This window comes from Phyllobates terribilis, unplaced genomic scaffold (genome assembly GCF_046119375.1).
Source record: "Phyllobates terribilis strain yellow unplaced genomic scaffold, ASM4611937v1 Scaffold_4__5_contigs__length_816908805, whole genome shotgun sequence".
In the NCBI taxonomy this organism is placed as follows: domain Eukaryota; kingdom Metazoa; phylum Chordata; class Amphibia; order Anura; family Dendrobatidae; genus Phyllobates; species Phyllobates terribilis.
The window spans coordinates 263,800,684-263,817,390 of record NW_027362764.1 but is presented as its reverse complement, the minus strand read 5'-3'; positions in this window follow the sequence as shown (position 1 = coordinate 263,817,390).

Sequence of the window (16,707 nt, the reverse complement as noted above, 5' to 3'; positions counted from 1 at the left end):
TTGGACACTTAATTTTTTCAAAGGAAATGCTTCGGGACCACGGGATACTCAGTGAAGAGCATCAGGAGGCACCCCAAGGCATAGGGGCTGGGACTGGCAGTAGGATACCTTGCGGTGGACAGCCGAGCTCGATCCTTATAAAAGCTTTTTAACTGCAGCAGCTTTAGTAGACGCTACTGGAGCTGGAATTACGCGGCTGCTGGCATGAGACTTGCCCTCCAATAGATCCTTGTAAATGGATTTAAAGTGTATTCATTCAAATTAGAGAGACAATTTAAATTAAAAAGCTTAGAGCTGCCTCCACCACAGGGGGGCTCGCTCGACCCACCAGCGGACAGGCACCAGTATTGGGAGAGGGGGGCTGGCCGTCAGGGTTCACCGCGGCTCTGGCACAAACCCGGCGATGCGGAGGTGGCACGGGCAGGAGCGGACTGAACGTGTCGGCTTCTCACTTTTTGGATTTTAGAAGGGCATGACATGCCTATATCTGTGTCTCCCCCTCCTTTTACTCCTCCACCTCTTTTCTTTTCGCATGACTATATGTACTTGTCACTTTTCCATGTGTTAGTAGTGTCTTCTGAGCAGTTTGTCAGCTTTTGGACACCTTTGAAGGTGTTTTCTATGTGTTTCTATGTGTTTTTGTTTGCCTGCCATTGGTTTTAACGGTGTTCGAAGGTGTTCGACGAACAGTTCGACGAACAGTTCGGCGAACACACGGGTGTTCGACGAACCGAACCGAACTCGAACACTACGGGGGTGGCTCAACACTAGTGGGAACGCCATGGAGCTTGACAATCTCCTTATCAAATGCCTTAGCGAGTGTCTTGGCGCAGGGCAACTTAATGAATGGAACCAAATGACACATCTTGCTAAAACGGTCTACGACCACCCAGATGACAGTAAAACCCTCAGACACAGGACGATCAGTAATAAAATCCATAGAGAGATGCGTCCAAGGAGCACTAGAAACCTCCAGAGGGCAAAGCAACCCCGCAGCAGGAGTATGTGAAGGCTTTGACCTAGCACACACAGTACACTGACGCACCCACTTGATGACTTCCTTCTGCCATCCAGGCCACCAAAAACTGCGACTTATAAGTCTCTTAGTCTCCGAAACTCCTGGATGACCTGCCAACCGAGACTCATGACACTCCACAAACAAATCTCTCCTAAAGGCTCTAGGCACGAACAACCTCCCATGGGGAGTGTTAGATGGAGCATCATCTTGAGCATTCAGAATCCCATTCTCCAAATCGGAGTCCAATGCTGCCACCACAACTCCTTTCTGCAAAATGCTCTCCTCCCCCTCGGTACCGACCGTAGGAGAGAAGCTGCGAGATAAAGCATCGGCTTTAACATTCTTAATACCAGGGATATAGGTAACAGAAAAATGAAACCGAGAAAAAAAAAGTGCCCACCTAGCTTGACGGGCATTCAAGCGCTTGGCAGCATCCAGATAGATCAAATTCTTATGATCTGTGAAAACCTGAATAGGAAATCTAGCGCCTTCCAAAAAATGACGCCAGTGTTCAATCGCAAGTTTAATAGCCAGCAACTCCCGATTTCCAACATCATAATTCAGTTCGGTTTCCGAAAAATTTTTCGAAAAGAAGGCGCAAGGATGTCCTCCACCCTTGTTCTCCTGAGACAAAACTGCTCGACCCCCACCAATGAAGCATCGACCTCGACCAAAAAAGGTTTGGTCTCATCAGGCTGTATAAGGATAGGGGCAGAGCTGAACCTCTCTTTGAGATACTCAAACGCTTCAATGGCTTCAGTAGTCCACTGGGTCGTATTTGCACCTTTCCTGGTGAGATCGGTTAGAGGTTTAACAATTACAGAAAAATTCTTAATGAATTTCCTGTAATAATTGGCAAAACCCAAAAACCTCTGTATAGATTTCAAACCAATAGGCCTAGGCCATTCCTGCACAGCCTGAACCTTCACAGGGTCCATCTCAAAGCCGTCACTGGAGACAATGTAGCCCAAAAAACTAATTTTCTGCACAGCGAACTCACATTTCTCCAGCTTAGCAAAGAGTGAATTATCACTCAATAACTGCAAAACTTCACGTACACTCTGCCAATGGGACTCTAAATCTGGTGAATAAATCAAAATGTCATCCAAATACACAATCACATTCTTACCAATCAAAGGTCTCAGGATGTCATTAATAAGGTTCTGAAAAAATGCAGGTGCATTGGTAAGACCGAAGGGCATCACCAGATTCTCAAAATGACCTACCGGAGTGTTAAAAGCAGTTTTCCATTCATCACCCTCCTTCACACGTACCAAATTGTATGCCCCTCGGAGATCAATTTTTGAGAACCACTTGGCTCCCATTAACTGGTTAAGCAAGTCAGGAATTAACGGCAATGGGTAGGAATTGCGTACGGTAATCTTATTAATTTCACGAAAATCCAGACATCGACGTAAACCGCCGTCCTTTTTTTTAACAAAGAAGAATCCTACTGCCACAGGCGACTTAGAAGGTCTAATGTGACCAGCAGCCAGGCTAGTCTCTATGTACTCCTCCAAGGCCTTTCTTTCAGGGATAGTAAGATTAAACAAGCGACTTTTGGGAAGAGTAGCACCTGGAACAAACTCAATGGCGCAATCATAATCCCTATGAGGAGGTAAAACTTGCGACTCCTCCTCCGAAAAAACCCTCCAAAAATCTTGAATAGGTACTGGTAATTCCCCTTTTTCCACAGCCGCAATGCGACCATTACAACATTTATCATAGCACTTCGGACTCCAAGGCTTAATCACATTAGTAGACCAGTCCAACAAAGGATTGTGCAGTTTTAACCAAGGCAATCCTAGAATAACTGAAGAGGGCAAATTATCCAAAACAACCAAGTCCAAAATTTCTTGGTGAACACCATTGATAGTGAGAGGAAATGCAGCAGTCTTGTGAGTAATACATTTCAAAGGAGTGTTATCAATTGCAACCACAGAAATAGGAGATGACAAAGGTTTGGATTTCAATTTAAGTTTTTCCAAAAACCCTTTATCAATCACATTAAGTGTTGAACCACAATCCACAAATACCTGAAATTCAATCAAATCTCCCTGCAGAGTAGTATACCCAGAAAGGAACACTCCTGCAGAGCGTAAACAAGCTATACGGGCGTAACTGACCTTTTTTTTTTCTTTACTTAAACGACGCTCACAATACTTAATCAAATGATCATCTTTACCACAATAAAGACACAAACCTTCGGCGAATCTCCAATCTCTTTCTTGAGAGCGGAGTGACATCGCCCCAACCTCCATTGGTTCTCCGCTGTCAGAGCAGATTTTCTGGGAACTAGGACCTGACGTTACAGGAGTTTTTACATCATTCACCGTGGACCTCAGTCTCCTGTCCACACGAACAGCTAACTGCATAGCTTCCTGCAGAGTCTCAGGTGCAGGGAATGCAATTAGCAAATCCTTAACCCTTTCACTCAGACCAGCAAGATATAAACTTTTCAACGCCGAATCATTCCACTTAACTTCTGAAGCCCATCTCCTGAAGTGTGTGCAATAAATTTCAACATCATCTGACCCCTGATTCAAACTTCTAAGTTCTGATTCAGCAGATGAGATTCGATCAGGATCGTCATATAATAGCCCCATAGCAGAAAAAAATTCCTCAACAGAACTTAAACACGGATCATTAGGTTGGAGAGAAAAGGCCCACCCTTGTGGTTCTTTGCGCAAAAGTGACATAATAAAACCAATGCGCTGTGATTCATTCCCAGAGGACATCAGTCTCAAACGAAAATATAACAAACAAGCATTTTTAAAGGAAAAAAAATCTTGCTGTTTACCATAAAAAATATCAGGCAGTCCTACCTTCGGTTCAAATGCGCTCCAGGACAGCTACTCATGTGTTGCTGAAGCTCGGCCACCTCCAGAGACAATCCCTGTAGGCGTTGAGCCAACTCCTGGACGGAAACCATATTGATTCCCGAATTTCTTTCCTTTTAGGTTTTTTTTTTGGGCTGGACTTACTGTTGTGATCTGCAACATAAACTAAGGAAAGAATGGGAAAAGCTGTCCCTACAGTAAGACTAAGCTGAATCCCTACGATGTAGCGGGCAGCCTGTTCCTTGTGAACCAACCCGCCTTCGTCCTCGGCTAGTCTGAACGGAGACCTATAGAATAAAGGGACGGGTCCCTAAAAGAACTAAGGACTGGGACAAAAATGGGACACCTCCTAACAGAAGTTGTTGCAGAGCAAAAAGACAAACTGACAAAAAGTATTAGAGGTCCCAGAGGACCAAGCAAACTAGACAGAGATAGGCACCGAAGCACCTGGCTAGAGAGACAGGCAAAAAACACTGAAGTCCAGCAAAGCCAGAAGGGCGGAGCTGGAATATATAGGCAGCTGGTCACGTGACCGCAAAACCCAAGATAGCAAAAACTAACAGGAGGGTTCTAACAATCCAACTTTCACCACTGTCTCAGAATTGGTCAGATTGACCAATTAAGACGAATGTCGAGGACGACATTCAAAAAGGAGGGAAGAGTGTGACATGCAGAAGTAGTGCTGTTGCAGAGTGTGACATGCAGAAGTAGCGCTGTTGCTTTAAAAGCATTAAGCAACTATTAGAAGTAACACAAGCACATGAGACAGGAAGTGTTGTTGACCAGAAGCATCCAGCAACTAGAGGGGTTAACACAGTCACAGGAGAAGGGGAGTGTTTTAGAAGAGCCCGAGGGGGATTGTGGGGAAGTTGTTTACTGTCTTGCTGGAGCCAAAGAGAAAGGTTGTGTGTGTGTTCTGTATCTCACAGAAGTGCCCCTGCAAGTGAAAAGGATTCAAGGAGTGAAGCTAAGCACTGGTCAGGTAGAGTTCCTGAACTAGCAGTGCAGAGTGTTGTCTGGCAGCAAGATAAGGACTGGAAGAAATGGTGTCACAGGGATCATCTCCCTCAGCAAAGCCTCCCCCCTCCTCCATCTCACTGTGCTGTAAAGAATGCTGTGTTCATTAAAGTGCTTTTGCATTAGAACTGTGCTGTCCTGTACTACTGTAAAGACTGTGAACTGTTGTGCTGCTAAGGAAACTGTACTGTTTGTCACTGAAGCCTGTTGCTCATAAGACTTAACTTGCACTGGCTGTGCGGCTTCTTATTAAATGCTACTGTTCTACCGTTTATGAGGACTCTTGTCAAGTGTGTCTGGTCAGCAAGTGAAACAACCTACGTGTCTGTGCCTGAGGGTCAATACCCCTATGTGTCTGATAGAAGCTGCAGCACATGGTCTATGGTCGCCCTGAGTAACGGTTCCCCCAGGATTCCAAAGAATTCATGTAACCTGTCTCACCCCTATCTGAACCTAGCGGTGTGCGTGTAACATGTACCTACAATAAAAATTACAGACCTCTCCATTCTTTGTAGGTGGGAAAACTTGCAAAATCGGCAGTGTATCAAATACTTATTTTACCCACTATAGCTTAACTCGACTGCAGAGGCACGTATGAAGATTCCAGAAGAAGGTTTATTTTCAAGCTGAATTCTTGTATTATACACAGGAAGCAGTAGCTGCAACAGTTGCAGAAGCTGCAGTAGCAGTAGGAAAAAATACTATTATAAAGCAGAACTGTACAGATGTGATGCAAACAAGATGGATGACAAAAACTGACTGGGGATGAAGGAAGAAGTGAGGGATTTCTACCTGGTCTTCGCTAGAGCTCCTGATGATGGAGTTAAGGTTGTGCTGCAGGTAGTCACTCCTGGGCAGTCCCCGCAGCAGCTGATCCCAACAGTCAAGATTGCAGTCTTGGACACAGACTCTGAGTCATGGGCAGAACAAGATTTGGATTCTGGTATAACAGATATTGGAGCTGGTATAGACGGTATTCTGGAACATTAGCCAGGATGAATACTGATGCTAGTTCAGACAGCACAGTTTCAGGAACAGTTTCTAGTTCAGACAACATGGGTTTCAGAAACAGGTTCTGGTTCAGGCAACATGGGACTCAAGGACAGGGACCTGGCAACATACTAGTTGCACACACAATAAGTAGAGAAACTACAGGGGTTACTCAGACACCTTCCTACTGGGGAGGGTGCCTTAAACGCTTGATGAATCCCAGCCACTGGCTGGGGGAATTTCTAAAGTGTGTGTGCTGCCCCTTTAAGAATCGCAAAGCGCGGAGCGGAGACCGGTTCAACATGAGCAGGCCTAGAGAAGCAGGAAGCCACAGCAGGGAACAAGGACACAGCCAAGTGGCGGTGGCGGTGGATATGTCGGCGTCTGTACCGGGAAGAGTGAGAGGGACCATGCAGGCACGCTGGCATTGGCATTACAAATACATGTCTGTATGATTCCCAAGTCGTGGGACATGACAGTGAGTCCTTGCTTAACAGTGACACGTTCTTAGAAATGGTGTTAAACAAATGCCATCTACAGGTCTGTGTGAATGTAACACTGCCTCAGGCCCCTATGAATTCATACAGTGATCTAAGAGAGGAAATACTAAATTTATCTTATTCCAGCAGGTTTTTGTTTACGGCAGGCATCTGAAATGCCAGTTTTTGTGAATTCTCCATTAAGTCTCTACTCTTGATTAGGGTGATTTTTATATTTGTGTGTACCTAAGATGATGAATAGAAAATAGATACATAATATGTAATTAGAAAACGTAGTGGGCCTTTGGCGGTAGAGAGTTTCTTATTCAAGGAATGAAGATGTAGATGGGGCACCTTGCTGTGCAGAGGTACCACAGGACCCAGGGTGCATGGACGGACTTCTCCACAAGAGGCCCTCATTACATATAAACACCTCCACCCTTCCACCTCATACCACCAGAGGGAGCCCGTTAGGGATATATATATGGAGGGTGGAACCAGGCAGCTCAGTTAGTTTAGTCAGTCAGACTGAGAGAGAGTCTGAGAGCGTGCTGACGCTGAGAGCAGCGAAGATGCAGCACGTCTGCTGCTTAGTTCTGAGGGCCCAGAGTGTGGCCGACGGCAAAGAGGAGAAAGGAGAGAGGAGTTTAGAGGGCAGAGGAGCATCATAGGCTCACCCCGATATACAAACCGGACACCGGGTCCGCGCCTACGGGGTCCCTTTATACCCAGTAGGGATCACCGTCATCCCAGGAGGACTACAAGTCCCTGGCTGACCTGAAGCCATTACAGGACTAGGAACCACAAGGCCCCAGCGTCCAGGGAGAGTGGTTGCCAACACAAGGTCCTACTACCGAGCAACAGGTGAAGGAACAGCACGACACATAAGCTAGGCCCAGTTGCAGGCTGGCCAGGAGCATACAGAGAGGCAGACACGGACCAGGAGGCCGTATACCCGCTCACTGGGGAAAAGTCCTGAAGTGCACAGATCCTACTGAGTACCCTGGAACGTACCTGACATCCGCACCAGTAAAAGTATTGAAGCGAATCCCCTGTCTCTGTCAGTTACTCCTGCTGCGCCATCCCGCCTGCACTATAAGTCCCAGCATCACCACCATCAAACTCCACACTGCCCCGGGGGCCCGCTCCACCTGTGGGGAGCAGAAACATCCCAGCTGCCAACCCATCACCTCCCGGAGGTCTGCAGCAGCGCTGGTAATCCTTACCAGGTACCCCAGGTGGCGTCACAAACTATTTATTTTATTTTTATCTCTATCCAAGTTCCAATCCTCCTTTTTGGTTGACCGCCCTGGGCCACGGACCGGGCCAGCCACTGTGACCTATCCCCCACCAGCATCCATAGGCCCGGATGCCGAGTACCCCATTGCCCTGGGGACGCGTCATAGACTGACGATAGAAATGTTACTCACAAAGGGGCAACACGCTTTCTGGTTCCAGCTTGGAATTGCAAGTCACCAGCAGTTGGCTTGTACCTGCAATCCTGTACAGAGCTTGCTGGCATTCTCTGCTGAAGTTCTGTGGTTTTTCTGGTGCTCTCTGAATGCAGCACACTATATTCTCTCAGTATTTGTTATCGCCCCACTATCTGATACCTCTGTCTAGCAGCAATGCACTGTTGCATCTTGTTTGGCCATTTTGTGCACTCATGGGCCCTGCTGCCTATCTGTTAATGCATATCAGCTGCTCACAATCAGGCATGAGTCTGTTCGGCGTCTCTATGATGGCAAGTTTCCTTACACACCCGCTCAGCATATATACTCTCTGTGTTGTGGCTATTTCACTTGTATCTTGTGGGTGGCTGGATGTCATCTTTTTAGCGATGCACTCTTCACTCATTGCAGTAACCCTCTCTGAACCCCTCTATAGTGCCAATCCTTGCATTCTCTACCAGTAAAGGTGGTAATTTCATGAAGATTATCTGGGATGATGTAAAGCTAAATCTTCTTGCATATTTCTTCATAGCATTATCTAAAGCCCATGTGTAGCACTTTTTCTATAGCAATTGTTACTCCCCTCACTTGCTACCTGACTATGGTACAGGTGATTCTCTGCTGCACCGTATCCTCCTACAGCCAGGCTGCACCGTCTGTAGGTATCTGACTTATACTGGTGAGAAACAGTAACTTTGTATGCCTGCTCTGCTGTAACTCTTTTACCCTTTTAGGGAAAGTAAATGCACATATAGTGCTGAACTCACAATGCCCTTGTATTCAATTATGCAATTTATGCAACAATGTTTTAAATAGTATTTATCTGCATATTACCAATTTGGCTGCAAGTAAAAACTGTTTTATTTCTGTATTTGCTGATTTAAAATCAGACAGATTTGTTAAAACTTTCTTTAATTAATTAAATGAGAAATTTATTATATTGCTTCGTTAACCAGTTTTTGTATAACGTTCAATACTATGACTACTATGTGTTCATTCAATTTTCTTGCATCACTTTCCTTTCATCTCCCCCAAAATATCATGAAATAATTGGACTGAACATAGTACGTTTGATAAAACATAACTTTTTTTTTTATTTATGACAAATACTCAATTGACAGTGTCCAGAACAAACAAATATAAACCTGCACCAACCCCAGTAAGTACCAAAAAGTTCTAGGCACCTGAAAAGCTGTAGGTGCTAGTTTGTCCCTATTCAAACGTTTTGTCTGCTGGTCTGGTGAAGGTATCAAAGTAATTTCCCCTACACTGGAGTCTGTTGCTTGCTATTATTGCCCTATATTCTGATTTAAAAGGGTTAGAAATAGCTCAAAACAGAGAAATATAATGGGATCTCAAACATCTGGGACATAGATTTGGCACCTCCTAAAACTTAATCTCCCATTCTGCCCTCCAACGCTGTGCTGCCTAGCTGTGTTAAAACACTATAATACATTAGAGCGGAACCACTACTGTAGAGATATCGCAATGCAACATATAAATCAGTCTCTCAGTAGTCAGAGGGACAGAAAATTTGGGTCCACCCTCCATGTAACTGGGCTCTGGGGACAATCACAAAGGAAGGTGATTGATTGACGAAAACCGTTGCGACACAAAAACCAGGAAACGCACTAAATTTGCACTTGACACGGAGTAATACGACCACCATAGAGTGTACAGATGGCAGGCCAAATGCACCTCAAGGAATCCCTCAGCCAGACATGCCAGATCTACTACCAACCAATCCATCTCCAGTTCGGATACAGACCGGCGGGACAACTTCACCACCTCTTCTCGTTTTTTAGGTTACTGAAAAAGGCAGCCTCGCCGCAGAAGACCCGACGAGGCAGCAGGAAAAAGCACGGACTTCAACAGGGTGAACCGCTCCCAAACCCAACCGCATCATTAGTGGTAAATATTTCCTCCAAATCTCTAATCGTTGCGCCTTTGTCGGTTTTGCAGAAAAGACTATCTTTTTAGATTTATACAAGAAACCCACAGACCGCAACTGACTCCTACACTTCTGAGCATGCTGAAAAAGAGAGAAGCATTCTGGATCCATGAACTGCAGACCCTTACTCCTAAGGGTCTAAACAGAAATATGATTTATTGCCTTTTTTATAATGCGGTTGTGAAATAATCATGGGACATATGCAAATGTCTATATGTTCATTATACTAACAAGGTGTATATCCACAGGTCAACATTATGCCATTCTTGCCCACTGTTTATTAACTCTTATTTTCCTTCCTTCCAGAATGATCCCCCTTCCTTATCCATCCTTTTCTTGCTTCCATATGGACACACTCTCTGTCACTCTGTCCGGATTGCTGCCACCACCACCGTAGGAAGCCTGGATCCCTCTGCTCCACCCACTTCCTGGTCCTGGAACGCAATCACTGGCTTTCATATCACTGTGGACTGCAGACACGGCCCACACCTCCTAAGACACGCCCCACGCTGACGCTCTGTCTTCTACATAGAGCGGTTTCATGCAACCTCACTTCTTGTGACGTTGCACATCCGGGACTACCGCTCGGCGCCGCCTCCTCCGACATCACATCCTGTGACACCACACTTGTAGGGACACTCCCCCCTCACCGTCCGGCCACGGCCAAGATACTGCCAGCCTGTCCTATTCTGAGCAGTGATAGGCTCATGGCAGTATGGTGATCCTGCCCCCAGGCTACTTAGTGGACACTCCTCCACCACCCCCATCATGGTAGCCTACATGATGAGCGGTGGATACCACATCTCTTGCCTATAGTATTCCATCACATCCACGACTTGGGGTAGGTTCCCTCTGTCTGTATCTTGGTGCCTGTTTCTGTATACTGTGCCTTTCTGGATATTGAAGTCTGGTCATTTCTCTCCACAGACTTAGTCCAGATACGGAGTCGGTCCTGTCAGAAAAATAAACATTATGAATAAAATCGCTGCACTGCTGGATTTTGGTGCACGAGTAAGGGCCGAACCCATTAACATATCAGAATAACCTCGGCACTCAGGTTTTGATCAAGGAAGTGACATTTTTAATGCAGTCCATTCATTTACAAAAAATGTTTCGGTCAAATAGACCTTCGTCAATAAACTAATTTGCAGATTTGGTATGTGTAGCGCCTTAACGCGGTGTCCACCGCTTGTTGCTGTGTTGCGGTGGACACCGCGTTAAGGCGCTACACATACCAAATCTGCAAATTAGTTTACTGATGAAGGTCTGTTTGACCGAAACGTTTTTTGTAAATGAATGGACTGCATTCAAAATTTCACTTCCTTAATCAAAACCTGAGTGCCGAGGTTATTCTGATAAAAAAATAAACATTGTCAGGTCCACTTGCCTACACATGTCTATACTGGCCTCAGTAACAATACATAGGCAAGGTGATTTTTCTCCTTATCTTTCGTCAACTCAGACTTTGTGAATATAGGACGGAACCACAATATATATGGCCGGTCATATCTGCAGATTATTGGACGTTGGGTCCTAATTCAAAGGAATGAGCTCTACTTACCATAGTGACAGTAAACTGGTCTGTGCTAGTGCAAACATAAGTATAACTATAATTACAGAGGCTCATCTCACATGAGCATATCATGGCTACATGCACGAGTCATGAGTAGAGATGAGTGAACCCGAGCTGCAAAGTTCGAGGTTTGTATCTGACACCTAGTGTCTGGTGCTGAACACAGACTTCTCGCAAAAGTCTGCTTTAAAGTTCGAGAGTCCGGGGAGAAGGGGTGGGGAGGGGAGAGAGAGATTTGGGTCCCCAATGATTTCTATGGAGTTTGGGTTCAGTTCTGGTACCCGAATTAAACTTTGGACTAAAGTTCGGTCGAACCCAACGAACCTGAACTTCAAAGGGTCTGCTCATCCCTAGTCATAAGTTTAAAGCTAATGAAAGGAGCGAATCCTGCCCTCTAAAATTTGAAACTTTTGTTCCATCAAAAGTCTTGATCTTCTCTTGATTTTACAGAACAGGATCTGATCTTGTAAAATGAGCCTTATGGTCATAAAGCAGATTTTCTCACACAATAATGAATGACATAATTGTCATTACTACGTCTGTGGCTATAGTTCTATAAATGTGATAATATTAATATTTTAATAAATGATAAGGGGTTATGCAGCGCATGATTGTGCGTTTTTTCAAAATAATAAAACTCTTTTGTCACCACAAGACTGTTTATATAATAATTATTGAAAACTTAAGATGATACTGAATAGATTTTGTAAATCTTAATATCATTCAATAAAAAATTATTATTAAAAAAAAACACTTACTTTTATTTCTTTACTTTGCCGCCATACTGCTGCAGCAGCAGCATACAAACGCTCTGAGGAGCCTAAGAAGAAGCCCAAAAAAATTGTTAAATAGTATTTAAAATGGAGAACAAAGGACGGGAGGGTCAGTAAGTTTACAAGTCCGGCGCTGAAAAGGGAAATGCTTTTCGCTCACTGTGGGAAATGTAGAGTATTGAACTGGATTGGCAAAGGCCCACCAGTAACAGTGATTCTTTGGGCCCACTGTTTGACATTTAAATATTGGTTTCTTCCATTAAAATATACAATACAGTATAAAGATATAAAGGGAAGACACAATATTTTGAGCCTCAGTGTAACAACACATCACATACAACAATGGGGGAACTTTTCCTTACTTTGGGAGACGTTGCACTTTTTCGTCATCTCTCCTGAAATAGAAGAAATGATTACAAATCAACATTGTAAAATAATTATCGGGAACAAATCTTAGTCTCAAAAGGACACAGACAATAAGCAAAAAGTCTCTCCTATACTGTACATTTCTACATGATATAGATACATGGATAGATGTCATTACTAAATATTAGCTCATTGTATAAATATCACATTCACATGCATGGGGACTGATCTTCTGCTAGGATGAATCATTGAATACTTTTGCATCTAGAAGACAGAAATTAGGAGATAAGGACACGTCCATTTGTGGGAAGAGGTTAAAGTACCTACATGTTTTTTACTTTGCTGCTGCTCATTCTGGTGAAGAATTTTGGCTTCCACCATTTACGTTTTCGTCTTAAAAAAATCCAAACAAACAAATTGAGATACAGACAGATCACATTATCATCCTGATCAGTCTATGAGGATATATACAGTGATATTGTCCTGTCTAATGTCCGGCGCTTATATCACAATATGACGTCATCGTTCAAAAGTCCAAGGTCTCATTGGACAAAATGCCGCCATGGTTGCTCTTATTACTTACGGGATTGGCTCTGTGTCGGCCCACGCTGTCATTACATTTGGCCTGTAAAATAAATGAAATTTTCATTAGAAACAGAGGTAGTGTGTCTCCTAAATAAATGCAATGACTTAAAAAAAATCTGTCAGCAGGATCGTCCCTCCTAAGCCGTCTATATGGGTGTGTAGGTCACTGGAGGTTGAATATAATGATACCTTGATATCTGCGATCCGATGTCTTATTCCAGAGAAATCCACGTTTTTCTTGCCTCTCCGAAGTGGCCATGGAGCACTGGAAAAGGTTTTGCTGATGGCCACTGTGGCTACCAAGGTTGAAGGTAGAGGGGCCAGTGTCTGTATTCAGTGCCCCATGGCCATATTGAAGCGGCATTGTTAATCAGGCAAAACAAAGAGCTCAGAAAATTGTTCTTACTATAACCCTGGTGTAGGGGATGCCTAAGTCAATAACCCCCCCAATATGTACATCCATATTTTATATCCTACTCAGTCTCTGCCCAGTGATAACAAGTCATTCATTAGCTACTAAACCATATGCAGCCTATAATATCTGTATATGTCACTATCTCTCTACTTACATTGTGGTGGTCTCTGTGCTGTGGTCTTCTTCTTCTCTTATCGCAAACATTATATATTCGTCTTCCTCCTCTTCCTCACTACTGGACACATAACATAGACTATATGTAGTAACACTCTCATAAATGACCACTGTTGTAATTGCTCTTTTATGGGGAGTGTTAGAGTGGGTTCATGCAATGCAATCATGGTACATTTTTTCGGATAAATCCACCGTTCATGAATATGTGTAAGATTTTTTTGACAAATTCCGAAATACTGCACAGCTCCAGCAGGTGGCGCTTTTAAGAGTAAGAGGACTGTGTGTTGCATAGTAAATAGTGATACAGGTCAGCGCAATGATGACATCACACCGGTCTGTGTCTGCAGGTAGTAGGACTTAGGACGTAAGACAGAGGTCCCCTTTCTGACTTTGAGAGCCACTTTCAGCTATGAGAGAGGGTCGTGAGCCACATCCAGCTCCTGCAGACAACCGCGAGCCACACATTATGGCCTGCGAGCCACATGTGGCTCTCGACCTACAGGTGTCACGCTGTCTCTGTATACTGGAGGTAGGGGGCCTAAGCTGACCCTAAGCTGGGGCCCTGACTAACCCCTCAACCTGGAGGTACTGTTAAAGGTACAGAGGTCCAGGCCGCCAGTGTAACCCCTACCTCCTGAGGATCCCTGCACCTAAGTAATCTAGTCCTGAGAAGGACCCCGATCACAACAAAAGGGGACAAGTAATAATATGCCCACACACAGTACTTAGACGAACGAGACAGTACAAGGGAAAAACCAAAACCACCTTGCATACAAAAACTACACAACTACAACAGAGGGAACACCAACGGGAAAGGAGATAAATGATAAAGCGAGGAAGGGAAAAAACTCTCCGAATACACTTATCTCTGAAACTCCAAATACTACGATCCGCTCTGTTAGTCTGCATGAAATGCTTTCACCGACACTTCCCTAACAGACCAGCAGGCATTTGAAGGAGTCTCACTACAGCAGCATTGATTGCAGCTGGGCGAGGCTGGACCTCGTCTAGCACAGAGAGAGAGAGAATTAACTCCCTCACTGCCGAAAAACACAAAGCACCAAAAAGTCAGCTGCGAGAAGTCAGGCTGTGTAATCGTGACGATCTTCGTGGCGACACACCCGTGACAGTACCCCTCCTTCTACGAGGGGCCTCCGGACCCTCAGGGCCAGGTTTATCCGGGTGAGTCGTGTGGAAGGCCCGAACTAATCGGTCTGCGTTAATATCCGACGCAGGAACCCACATCCTCTCCTCAGGACCACACCCTTTCCAATGAACCAGGTACTGAAGGGACCGGCGATTAAAGCGTGAATCGATGACCCTCGATACCTGGAACTCCAAGTTACCCTTGACCACCACTGGAGGGGGAGGTAAAGGTGACGGTACCACCGGCGCCACATACCTCTTAAGCAATGATCTGTGGAACACGTTGTGAATTTTAAACGTAGGGGGGAGGTCAAGACGGAATGCCACCGGATTAATAATAGAACTGATTCTGTACGGCCCGATGAACCTGGGACCCAGTTTCCAGGAGGGAACCTTAAGTTTTATATTCCTGGTAGACAACCATACCCGATCGTTCACACTTAGGTCCGGACCAGACACTCTCCTCCTATCAGCCATACGTTTGTATCGGTTCCCCATAGTATTCAGATTCTTCAGCACCCCTCTCCATACTGAAGCGAGTGATGAGGAAAATCGTTCCTCCTCAGGAACCCCCGAAGAGCCCCCCCTACTGAAAGTACAAAACTGGGGGTGAAAACCATATGCCCCAAAAAACGGGGACTTACCAGTGGACTCGCTCCGCCTATTATTAAGAGCAAACTCTGCCAGAGGTAAGAAAGAAGCCCAGTCCTCCTGGTTCTCTGACACAAAACACCGGAGATATGTCTCCAAGCTCTGGTTCATACGTTCCGTCTGACCATTGGTCTGAGGATGAAAAGCCGATGAGAACGACAAATGCATACCCCGCCGTGCACAAAACGCCTTCCAGAACTTGGACACAAACTGAGACCCCCGATCAGACACCACCTCGGAGGGTACCCCGTGAAGCCTCACAATCTCCCCAATGAACACCTGCGCAAGAGTTTTAGCATTAGGGAGAGCCGGAAGAGCGATAAAATGTGCCATCTTGCTGAACCTGTCCACTACAACGAGTATGACCGTTTTACCCGAAGACGGAGGGAGGTCCGTAATAAAGTCCATAGACAGATGAGTCCAAGGACGCTCCGGGATCTTCAAAGGTAAGAGGGCCCCAGACGGACGGGTATGTGAGGTCTTAGAGCGCGCACAAACCCCACAGGACGCGACAAAAGTTACCACCTCCTTATGTAAGTTAGGCCACCAAAACCGACGCGAGAGGAGATCCACAGTTGCTCTACTCCCCGGGTGTCCTGCAAAAACTGAGTTATGGTGTGCCTCGATCACCTTTTGTCGCAACTGATCTGGAACAAACAGTCTCCCCGGAGGTCCAACAGGGGCGTCCCCCTGAGAGCTCCAAAACCTCCTCCTCCAGCTCAGAGCATACTGCCGAAACCACCACCCCAACCTGAAGGATAGGAATCGGGTCGTCCGTATTCCCGGCCCCAGGGAAACTACGAGATAAAGCATCCGCCTTTACATTTTTTGACCCAGGACGATATGTAACGACAAAATTAAACCTGGTAAAAAACAATGACCACCTAGCTTGTCTGGGATTCAGACGTTTCGCGGACTCCAGATATAGCAGGTTCTTGTGATCGGTGATGACGGTGACCGGATGGACTGCCCCCTCCAAAAAATGGCGCCACTCCTCAAAAGCTAACTTAATGGCCAAGAGTTCCCTATTGCCGACATCGTAATTCCTCTCAGCGGACGACAATTTTTTAGAGAAAAAGGCGAACGGATGCCACTTACCAGGGGACGAACCTTGTGACAATACTGCTCCCACCCCTACCTCGGAAGCGTCTACCTCTACAATGAATGGCTGTGACGCATCCGGTTGAATGAGTATGGGTGCCGAGGCAAAACATTTTTTCAAGGAGGAGAATGCTTGACAAGCCTTGTCAGACCACCTAGAAAAATCCGTCCCCTTTT